The sequence below is a fragment of the Lissotriton vulgaris genome, chromosome 9, assembly GCF_964263255.1.
Source record: "Lissotriton vulgaris chromosome 9, aLisVul1.2, whole genome shotgun sequence".
In the NCBI taxonomy this organism is placed as follows: Eukaryota; Metazoa; Chordata; class Amphibia; order Caudata; family Salamandridae; genus Lissotriton; species Lissotriton vulgaris.
The window spans coordinates 930,782,467-930,795,396 of record NC_141697.1 but is presented as its reverse complement, the minus strand read 5'-3'; positions in this window follow the sequence as shown (position 1 = coordinate 930,795,396).

The following is a 12,930-nucleotide window of genomic DNA, read 5'->3' as shown; positions in this document are numbered from 1 at the left end:
TTTACAAAACTGAGGCATTCTAAATATTAAGGGTAAGTATGCCCACAAAAGTGAAGCCAAAATCTGTTTCTCAATGTGTTGTTAAAACTATGTTTTCCATGAGCAGGCCTTGTAATGAATAAAAGCCTAATTTATATAACTTTGCGGGGAAAACAATACAACTTTCATTCAAAGTGATTATCCACTTGGTATTACAACTATAATTGAGTGGTGAACGTATGTTTTAGATACATTTAGTTGAAAAGCAACTTTTAAATCTGTGCTCTCTGCTGCCTGAGAGCCCACTAGAATACTATATCAAAGGTCATTAAGAGTCTTCAAACTAGCTATCTCTTCTATCACTCATTGACTTTATGATTGTCTTTGACCCAGTACAGAGCCACACTGCCTTTTGGCTAGGCTGATGTTATCAACATATTACATGCATACATACATACATGCATGCACACCTACATACATACAAATACATACGTACATACATACATACATACTAGTTATAAATCAGTTTCCCCAGTAGCTTTTCCCAAAACTGAAATGCATAACTAAGACTGGCTACTAATGACTGGCTTTTTGGAAGACAATGTGCTTACTTCTGTGAGCAGAAAGGTGGAAGTGATATCAGCAGAGATTATCTAGCAGGGATTCATCAATGGTGTAGGACAAAAGGCACACACAAAGGGGAACCTTAGCAGCCTTTGAAGTAGAAATTCCAAATTGGTTAATAGGAAACAAACACCCTTCATGTACAAAGCCATCCTAGACTTTCTGTTTGTGCTCCCAGCTGGAGGAAAAAACAGTTCCAAAACTGGGAGTAGGAGGGATACTTTATTTCCATATGGTAGTTGCTACCTGGGAGGCAAGGTTCTTATAGATGAAGGAAGGTTAGGACCAAGTTGAATGACAGACTCTTTGAAGGTTTGCAGTAAACTAAGTAAGGAAGTCATGCAAATGAGACTGGGGTTTACTGGTAAAGTTGCTAGGATTGCATATAGTGAATTGTACAATCATTGGCTAGTACACATAATATGACTGGAAACCCACCAGCACTCATTGGAATATTGCTGGACCTGAAAACAAACATATGGAAAAACTAAGATTCTGCATGAATGCTGGAGAAAGAAAACTGAAGCACTCCTAACTTCTGCTGGCATTCATTGATTGGAACAGCTTGCCTCCAATTGCTGCTACAGTGCACAACATTCACCAGGGCTCCCTTCTATGAAGAAGGCCCATTTGACTACATGGGTATGGATCCTGAGAGAGCACTGGAGGGAACTAGTGCCTAGAAATGTGACCTGAAGGCTATAGGAGAACCCAGGAGTGACATTCCTTGCATCAAGAAACTTCCGGCACTCTTAGTTATAGCTGGAGAAATGGGCAGAGAGTCCTGTCCTTCATTTGAAGCTATGACAGTAGTCCTCCAGAACAGCACAAGGAGGATTGAAAGCAATGAATAAGGGGATGTTTGGGTTGGGACTTCCCCCAAATAAATACATTCTTGGCTTGGTAGTTGAGTCTAGGAGCCCTCAATTGGGTTTGTAATGTCGGTGTTGCTTTTTCTTGTTGTCCTGATTTCATTAAACGTTTAATCTTGTACTTTTGGATGTATATATATGTATATGACCGTTTTACCAAAAAAGTGGCAAATCTGCACCCATGGAAGTACTTTTTGAATGGATGCATCAATTGGATGTACTGGCAGTAGTAAGTATGGAAAGGTGTACAATCTCAGGTTTGCATGCCTACTACTGGCAATCAACCACCCAAATGCTTTTTCAACAATAGGAAGGTGCACAAGCCCATGTTCAATTTTGATTATTCCATCATCCTCTTCATGAGTGATATGTAAATACATGTTAAAATCCAGCCAACGCGTTTCGTTCCACGTTACAAAGGAACTTAATCAGGGCTGAAAATAATCACACAAAGACTACATAAATAAGCATATATATACCACATAAATCCACATGACATAACTGAACAAACTAGTCAAACAATTCACAAACATAATTATACTAACAAATATAAACAAAAGTTGCAACACATTCCAATTTCCATGCATTCCATGGATTTTGGACCTATCACATAGGTAGGCACAAACACAGACGTACAACAAAAGGTCCTGTGCTCGCGTGCTAATAAATACGTTAGAAAGTCATCAATGGTGCAGAGCAAAGTAAAATCAAATGAAACAAGGTAGACCATATGTGTGGTTTCTTTCAAAATGCAGTGTATTGACCCTTTCTTATCTGGAAGAGTGACATCAACGAGAAAAAACAACAAACAGCCAACATGTGTTTGGTCAAGCGGGCACTGGTCCCGTGACTCTTCAGGTCTGTATGGTTCCAAAATAAGGAGTTCTCACTTTGCCGGTGATAATTCCAACCCCAACAGACGTGAACAATGGTCTACCTATAATTTATAACTAATCCACACATGAAAATTACAGATCCTAGAAAAAAGAAATAAGATTACATTTATATATGAAGTAGGAGTGCCAAAAGGTGATGGGAAGAATGCCTAAAAATAGTCTCACCATTGGCAAACCCTCTGGGTAGCATTCCAAACCACTGTTTTTCGCCAACTGTGCTAAGTTAGACACAGGGCCTGATCAATGGTTTGGCAAATGGGGTAAAGACAGACAATGTGGTGGAGGACTTTACATATGCCACTCTGCCTTTACTCTGTCTACCAAATTTTGAGATGCCCACCAGTCCCTTAGACATCGCTATACATAGGCAGGAACCACTGTGATGGCAGTTCCTGTCAATAAAGGAAAAGTTTGACGCCCGGTCCATCAAACATAACTGCTGCCATCAAACTTTTCCAAAGATTTTATTTTTCATAAACAAACCTCCAATGCAAGAGCTTGCATATGAAAAAAAAATGACCCGGCACATCATGGGATTTTTTTCCTTTTTACGTGGGGGGCCATTTTTCATTTTTTAAGGTCCCTCGCCGTGAGAATATATCAGGAGGTGACGGACAGAAAAAAAAGCCATCCGACCATCCACTCAAAATAGAGTGGACGGTCAAATAGCTTACTTCCGAAGCCCCCTACTCTTTTAGACCTTGGAAGAAAGTTTAACAACGATGGAGTAAGTATTACTGCATCTGTTAAAACCTGATGTAGGCCTAACTCGTAATAGGGCTGGCATTCCTTGAGTAGCCTTGAGGCGCTATTCCAATGGAGTACCTGTCTGCCAAGCTCTAAATCAGCCTCTGATATAGGACGCATCAGTCTGACCCTGCTCCTCGTAGGAAAAGTACATCCTGAACCTTGGTGTTCTCACCCATTCACCCTGCACCCCACTGCTTTTTTTGTTGAGAAATTTGATATTCACACCACTCAAATCCCACTGACTAAGCTATGCCCATGCAACCCTGGCCTTCCCCTTTCTGTACGGCAGAATAGAGTGCTGGAAACTTACCTCCATTTCGTTTCTGATGTGAGCATACCCTCTGGTGGCCTTTTCTTGCACATGCTTATAGATTAACAGTGATATATCCATTTTTCCTGTAGGCCTTTCATTTTGATCATTTTACTTTAAAATGTAAGAAATCTATATATTGGAGTTCCCTAACCTGATTTTACCCATTTTTAAAAAATCTTTTTACTTCCTATTGATTTTTTCCTGGATTGCTTTGTTCATTTTATTGCAGTTTTTTTTTCTTTAATGTTGCCAACTACTGCATGAAGTTAACTGGCATCTTTTGGCAGAATTCCCCACTGCTTGGGATTTAGCTTCCATGAGTTAAGTAGAGATTCACCTAAAACTGTGTCGGTGCCTAACTATTTTCTGACAGGTAGTCTCAGCCATGGAAGAGCTCAGAATAGAGGGCCTGATTTATGAGGCACTACCAACACTTTTGCACCGCCGAACGTCACTATTTTGAAGTTCCGGTGGCACAATGTACCACTGGCATATTTATTGCGTCACCGTACGTGCCTTTTCAATAAATATGTGCCCCTTTCACGTAGAAACTTGCGTAAAAGGGGCGCTCCATGGGGTTTTCTAGGGACGCTCCCGTAAACATCCATGGCTTTTTGACACTGACCAGATTAACAAGAAATCGTAAGTCTGAGGCATTTTCAAAAATGTACGCCTCCCAGGGGAGGCATAAGGGAGGCACAACGAGGAGAAATATCTTTATTTCCCCTTGTTTTTCCTCTTTTTATGTGTGCTGCAGTCTGCAGCACACATAGAAAGAGGAAAAAACCTCTTGTGATTCGGTTTGTGCAGGTAAGATTTTCTTCCTGCACACAAAAAAATCATTCCTGCAACGCAGGCACCCTTGCACCATGGTGCAAAGATGCCTACACTGGCACACGGCAGCCCATTGTGCACCAGAGCAAGGGAAATAGATACGGCACATTCCTGCCCTTTTCTTTTGCCTTAGGGCCACGCAGCAGCAATGCCTGCTGTGCTGCCCTATGGTAAAAAACCATAAACGAGGCCCTGAGTTGGATGGTGGTCTTTTGTTCATACTACAATCTATATATGAAGTCTTTCACACCATCAGTCATTCAATTTTATTTTGGTGTCTACCGAGTCTATGCATTCAGGGACTGCTCTGGCTAGTTCCTTTCTGGGAGATTGCAAGCTATCCTTGGCTCCATCTCCATTTGAGTCATCTTGTAAACCACCAAGGGGATGTTTCTCGTGTTTATGGTATCACACGTTTCTTTTTTAACTAATTCTATAGTACCCAGATTTACAGTTAACAATATGCATATCAGCAGCACTCCATGTTGTGGGGCGAGATTGTAGTCCAATGGTGCAGTTGGCCCCACTTGGTCAGATTTAAAATGGTGCTTCTTCTCTACCTAGCACCTCTTGGTTCACTACATGTTGGCAGACTAATGACACTCTACTCATTATCTTTGAAATAATGTGAAATAATTGCACATATTTAGCAGTTGTCACCTTGCCCCATGCCACAAAACTAACTTCCTGCTGCTCCTTGGTTTTCCTGCTTACATCAAGATGCATTCTGGAATCATTATGTATGTATATATATATATATATATATATATATATATATATATATATATATATATATATATATATATATATATATATATATATATATATATATATATATATATATATATATATATATATATATATATATTCACAGAAAAAACCATGAAATTTTACTGACATAAAACCAATGAAATTCCACGTTATAGTTAGTTGGACTCACTATAACTTGCGCGTGCAATGCACTGCTGATGACGTCACATATTACATCACTCATGACATGGTCAGTGACATCACTGATGACACCATCCTTGTGACATAGTGACAGACCTCCTTTCACTGTAATGTAACCCTTGAGACACATATTCAAAAATAGAAACTGAAATTTAAAAAAAAATGGAGATACCTATATCAGTTACAACAAGCAATTCAGTAATTCCACTATCTATATACACATCCACTCATTCACCAACAGTTCTATATAGTCACTCATACATATACTCACTCATCATATGAAGTGATACACCTATACATCCTGTTACACACCGACAGTCATCCAAAAGTTACTCACACACATATTCACACGTGCAAATAAACTATTGAACATCCATTTATTTGAATATAGAGTTATACACACACTTCCACCTTACTTCTATTGAAAATTACACATATTTATTCTCTTAAACAATCACTTATAGAAACACATACTTATTTAAACAGGAACTCTTACAATCTCTTACTCTCACATATACTCACTTATATACATCAATATTCATATATACTAGACACTTACTTACAGAGGACACAGGCACAGAGGAGCAAAGCTTCCCAGCGCACGAGGACACTTTATCCAGCGTTCGAGGCTTCCTGTCAACCCCTCGCCGCACCCGCTCCGCGGGTGCCGCTTCGCTGCTGGGTTACAGCGCCAGCAGCCTTGGGAGGAGACGTGAGGAGTTTAGCGGCAAGGCGGTAAGGGGCGCGAGGCATCAGCAGGGCTGCGAGCGTGCAGGGACTTCATTTCCCAGAAGTCCCTGCGAGACCAAGGAAGAGCTTCCGGTCCGCTCTCCCTGCTGGCCCGTCCCCCGCCCATCAAAGTTCTTTTAAAAGCGTTCCTGCTCTGACCAACAGTGGGACACTTACTTACAGAGGACACAGGCACAGAGGAGCGAAGCTTCCCAGCGCACGAGGACACTTTATCCAGCGTTCGAGGCTTCCTGTCAACCCCTCGCCGCACCCGCTCCGCGGGTGCCGCTTCGCTGCTGGGTTACAGCGCCAGCAGCCTTGGGAGGAGACGTGAGGAGTTTAGCGGCAAGGCGGTAAGGGGCGCGAGGCATCAGCAGGGCTGCGAGCGTGCAGGGACTTCATTTCCCAGAAGTCCCTGCGAGACCAAGGAAGAGCTTCCGGTCCGCTCTCCCTGCTGGCCCGTCCCCCGCCCATCAAAGTTCTTTTAAAAGCGTTCCTGCTCTGACCAACAGTGGGACACTTACTTACAGAGGACACAGGCACAGAGGAGCGAAGCTTCCCAGCGCACGAGGACACTTTATCCAGCGTTCGAGGCTTCCTGTCAACCCCTCGCCGCACCCGCTCCGCGGGTGCCGCTTCGCGGGTGCCGCTTCGCTGCTGGGTTACAGCGCCAGCAGCCTTGGGAGGAGACTGAGGAGTTTAGCGGCAAGGCGGTAAGGGGCGCGAGGCATCAGCAGGGCTGCGAGCGTGCAGGGACTTCATTTCCCAGAAGTCCCTGCGAGACCAAGGAAGAGCTTCCGGTCCGCTCTCCCTGCTGGCCCGTCCCCCGCCCATCAAAGTTCTTTTAAAAGCGTTCCTGCTCTGACCAACAGTGGGACACTTACTTACAGAGGACACAGGCACAGAGGAGCGAAGCTTCCCAGCGCACGAGGACACTTTATCCAGCGTTCGAGGCTTCCTGTCAACCCCTCGCCGCACCCGCTCCGCGGGTGCCGCTTCGCTGCTGGGTTACAGCGCCAGCAGCCTTGGGAGGAGACGTGAGGAGTTTAGCGGCAAGGCGGTAAGGGGCGCGAGGCATCAGCAGGGCTGCGAGCGTGCAGGGACTTCATTTCCCAGAAGTCCCTGCGAGACCAAGGAAGAGCTTCCGGTCCGCTCTCCCTGCTGGCCCGTCCCCCGCCCATCAAAGTTCTTTTAAAAGCGTTCCTGTTCTGATCAACAGTGGGACACTTACTTACAGAGGACACAGGCACAGAGGAGCGAAGCTTCCCAGCGCACGAGGACACTTTATCCAGCGTTCGAGGCTTCCTGTCAACCCCTCGCCGCACCCGCTCCGCGGGTGCCGCTTCACTGCTGGGTTACAGCGCCAGCAGCCTTGGGAGGAGACGTGAGGAGTTTAGCGGCAAGGCGGTAAGGGGCGCGAGGCATCAGCAGGGCTGCGAGCGTGCAGGGACTTCATTTCCCAGAAGTCCCTGCGAGACCAAGGAAGAGCTTCCGGTCCGCTCTCCCTGCTGGCCCGTCCCCCGCCCTTTCTGCTCCTCCTATAAAAAGCCAACTAACTCCCGCAGCGCGGGACGCAGCCTGGGCTAAGACTGGGCAAAGACAGGGCCGTTTTAGCCCGTTAGAGACCGTTCAAGACCGGACCGGGCCACTCCTCTTGGTTTTATTTTTTCGAGTTTTCGAGTTTCATTAGCTGGCTTTCCCGCACTATTCATATATTTATTGTAATAACTCTTCCACACAATGTCCTCACGCGAAACTAGGAGCAAGGCTACCAAGACCTCCAAAAAAGCCACAGGCACCTTAGATGATTTTATCACCAGGACCAGCCTCTCTATTGATAATGAAATAACTAAACTTCAGCACAAAGTATCAATTGAACTTGAGTGTGCTAGGAGGCTTTCAACTGAACTTGCACTCAGAAAAAAATCTTCTCTAGGCAGCATTGCAACCTCCAAAACTCCTGAACGCATTTCTGGCCCAAAACCAATTATAACCTTGGCCGAGGTTTATTCGACAGTAGAGGAAACAATCCCTCCCAATAATCATGAACCTCCTGGGCCTTCCGTTAGGGCCGAGTCCGAAAGCCCGTTACAGCTGAATCTTTTAAAGGAGAGTGTCGAGGACATTCCAAATGGGGCGTCCTGTCAGTCACTAGTAGAGACGGAGTCTATCAAAAGCCAATCACCTACTTGTCAGCTACCAGTTGAGACAGAGTCTAACAAAAGCAAGTCACCCGCCAAGGTACCATCAAAGCATAAAAGAAAGCGCAAACACCTAACCGCTTTCGCTAGGAAAAAAGCTAAAGTAGCACTTAGCCACAACATTAGGGGGGGAACACCAAATATGCCTACTGTAACAACTGAGAACACTGTACACGATGTAGCGCCAGTAACTGTAGAAAATACTAATGCCAGCATAGATGAACAAATCTTTATTGTTATGTCTGATCATTTAGTTAGTGAGGGGCAAAGAGTTTCTTCTGATATGGCAGAACAAGATGGTGGAAGGGAAGAATTCTTAAAATTAGTGTGGGAGACGCTTAAGAGGCTACTTAAACCACTAGAAATCAGGCTAACTGGCATTGAGAACCAGCTTCTTGAAGTTGAGAAAAGTGTCATCACCCTGTCAAGTCTAAGCCTTAACTGTACTGAAGTGCCTAGAGCCACTCAGCAAGTTCCAGTCCCCGCCCCGGTCTTAACAACAAATACAAATACCAATCCAATGAATGTGCAGCAGAAAAAGGAGGGGATAGTAAGTAATACAAATACTAAACAATCAACTAGCACCAAAAATAAATCGAATCCAATTCCCTCAACTTCCACAGCTGTAAATAATACTAGTAAACCCTCACAGAAAAATCAGGTACATAGTAACACTTCCCAACTGCCAATTCCTCCCTCTACCAACTCTTCCAACCAGAGTGTATTAGCCCCAAATAAACCCCAATTCAATCCGCCTGTATACCCTTATATTACTCCTGCAAGCAACCAATCCTTGCCTGATAAATCTTTTTTAAATACCACCCATAAGCCAAACCATCAGTCTAGCCACACGTATAGCAATTTTAGAGGAGGGTATATAGATCTGCCACCAGACGCTAGTCCATTTGTAGCTGTTCTCACAGGGGTGCCAGAATTGGAAAGCCAATATGAAGAAAACTTCCAATCGTTAAAAAACAAAGTGATTTTTTGGCTAAACAAATATAAACCCAATCCTAACCAGATGAAAAGTAAGATCCTTATGGTTAGGAGAGTACCATGGGTAGGGCCAACGGCTAAATCAACCACGGGTGACTGTATTGTCATATCCTTTGAAGAACCCCAAAGTGCTGAACAAATCTGCAATTGGAAATCGTACGGTGCGAATCCCCCCATCGAAGCCAGACCCCTATCATTCTTTTACCCTCCACCTAGACCTATTCATCATGGCCCTAAGTGGAACCCTGTCAACCAGTATTATGGCAGTGCTCCCAACTTGGCTAGACATGGTGATTATAATATGTGGTCTGGCATTCCCACCTTCAATAGATTTAGTTGCCTAGATGCTGTCGATTGACTTGGCACTATGCCTGACTGTATCTCTGAGTTATATGACACCTTCTGTAGCATGGGCAAAGGTAATTCCAATCTTAAAAATGTCCTACAATTGCACGATGATGATCTGATCACTAAGGATATGTTGCATTGGACCATCTCAAATCCCCAGAAAATGGAATTATCTTATAAAGCTGGAAATGTATGCTATAGTACAGTTGAGGGTAGTCTGAATGGGGGATTAATTACTGCAGTTAGAGAAAAAGCCAGGGATGCAGAGAAAGATATATCAAATCTGCAGGTAGGCAGCTTACCCAAACAGTGTGTAGCCAATCCTTCCCCTGATACTCAGAGCATTGCACCTCACTTGCTCATTCTATCATGGAACATCGCAGGTGTCTGTAAGAACCTAAAAGACCCTGATTGGGCAAACTATATTGACACCTGTGACATTTGTTTGCTACAAGAAACTTGGGCTACAGAAGTTCCACACCGGGTAGGATATAAAACTTATGGTATCAAGGCAGTCCAGTCTGATAGAGGAAGACCATCAGGGGGCCTAATAATTTGGCTAAAAATCACCCTGGTCATGCAGGTTGAATTTGTTGATACAGGCTCTCCGGATATTCTGGCCCTAAGGGTCACACCACCCTGTGGAAACGAATGTTACATCGTCAATGTTTACAACAGACCGATCGGCCACTCTAAGGTGTCACCAACACTTGAAGCTCTGGATCTCCTCTTGAAAAACGTAGTTGGAGAGACCCCGGTTATCTTGGGAGGAGACTTAAATTGTAATTTCGAACCTGTCCCGGGCATCTCTGATGTGTTTGAAGACGAGGACCAAGCGTATAACATTCCCCAGCTTGAAACCACCAAATCTGTTAAATATTCTACATTGGCCAGCCAACTATTAAGACTTACCGCAGATCACGGCCTTAGAGCAGGCAATGGCCGTCTCCCATCGGACTTGCAAAAACAACCAACCTTCTCTAAAGCTAAAAGTAATCTAGACTTTGTACTTGTTTCTCTTGGCATCTGGCACTTTTTGATTGATCTGAAAGTAACAAGTAGGGAGGAAAGTGACCACTATCCTTTGGAACTTTACATCAACATGAACATGGTTAGTGACACCATCACAACATCAACTGAATCCACCCATGTCAGCATGTGTGAGGACGTCCACATAAGCAACAACAGACGTGCAGTAAGATGGCCACGTGTTTTGGCGGATGGTAAGGCCATAGCGTTGGTGTATTCTCTTTTTGAGCAAATGTTTGCACATATAGCTGACCATGCCTTCCTACCTGAACACTTTGATCATTTTGTCGATCTACACAAAGTCTTCTTTTCAGAACTAAAAACGTATCTATCAAAAATGCCGAGAAAGAAGCAACAAAACACAAGAGTGGCCAATCACGGAAAGTTATGGTATGACCACACGTGCAGGATTGCTAAAAGAAACCTATTGCTTGCCATTAAAAATAAGGCAAAAGAAGAAGTTAAACTTTGAAGGGCGGATTACAAACATACATTAAAAACATCCAAAAAACTTTGGGAGGAATCAATCTGGGCTGAAATGCTAGCTGCTGCAAAAATTAATGATAATGTTGGCTTCTGGAGGCTGGTGGCTAATGGGGGGCATGCTGGGAGAGCTGTGAAAGATGTATTCCTGGATGAGATGACCTGGGTAACTCACTTTACAAATCTCTATAAACAATACGATGGTGACAGCCAAGGGAGCTTATGGTCCTCTCCCCCTATTGAACCCCTTAACTTTACATTGGAAGAGACAGTAAGGGCGATCAACGAACTTAAAAACACCAAAGCCCCTGGTCCGGATAAAATACCGGGGGATCTTTACAAACACGAAGTTGACGTCTGGGCCCCCTATGTGAACCGTCTGTTCAATGTCTTATCCTCAAACTGCAACTTTCCAGATAGTTGGCGGGCAGCGGAGGTTGTGTTAATATTTAAAAGGGGGGACAGACTGATACCCTCTAACTACAGACCTATTAGTCTGATGGACACGCTCCAAAAATTATATGCTAAACACTTGCTATTCAGGATCAACGACTGGCTGTAAGACTCGAACATAATTTCCAAATTCCAAGCTGGTTTTAGGAGTAAGACCAGCACTATAGACCAAATTTTTCGATTTTGTTGTTTGATTTGGAAGTATGTGCAACTCAAAAAAGGTCACCTGTATGTAGCCTTCGTTGACCTGAGGGCTGCATTCGATCTTGTCCCACGCAGTCTACTTTGGAAAACTTTAAGAGAAATAGGTTTACCGGGATGCCTCCTAGCCCAAATAGTCGAGCTGCATGCTGACAACTTCGCAAACATCAGGTGGGGCCCTAATGGCGAGTTGACACGCAATATTTCCATTGAACGCGGGGTTCGCCAGGGATGTGTCCTGGCCCCTACCTTGTTCTCTCTGTTTATTAATGATGTCCCTGAATATTTGAATGCTTGTGTTAATGATTCGCCGCAGCTCAATGGTGTAAGGGTGCCTGCGTTGCTCTTCGCAGATGATACAATACTTATATCTCAAACAAAAAAGGGCCTCCAGGCACTCCTTAATTCCTTCAGCTGCTATTGCCAGACAAAGGGCTTGGAAATTAATGCTAATAAAACAAAATGTATGTCATTAAATCCCAGTATGCCAGATAGAGGGCTTCTGACGTTGAATAGCCAAAAACTAGGTACTGTGGATAACTTTTCCTATTTGGGTGTTGTACTCGATTCCAAACAAAGTTGGAAACCCCAAATCGAGAAAAGTAAGATATCATATGCCCAAAACGTCAAACCAATTTTATGCAAAATGAATACTAGCACAAGCAAAAGTGTAACCCCGGTTTTAGAACTTTTTAAATTTAAAATACAATCTGCTGTGCTATATGGAGCAGAGATATGGGGCCCGTGGGCAAAGAATAGCTTTCAAATTCTGGACAATAAATTCATGCGTGCTTCTGTAAGGGTTCCTAATAGTACACCCCTTTTACCTCTCCAACTTGACCTGAACTTCAGGAGAACAGACCATCTAGTTATCCTAAGGCCATTATTATTTTGGGTTAGGCTTTGGACTACTCCAGAGCTGATAGAATATAGAAATGGCCTGCAAGAACTGATGACTCTTGATTCTTTTAACTCCATCCATTGGCTAGTGCATATTAAAAAATGGTTTACACTCCTGGGTTTATATTCAATGCGGGAGACTCCAGACAAAATGCCCACATTTTCCAAACTAGTAGTTAAGCGAGCCTTCTGGACCCACATGAGTAGAAAATTAGTGGATGGAAGTAGTGTTGGTTCCGCAGTCCAGGCCTTTTTATCATTTAAGGATGAGTTCCGTTTTGAATCATTCCTGGACGAGATAGAGCCACCTATTGCAAAAACCCTTTACTTAAAGTTCAGATACGGGATACTTATGCTGAATTACAATACTG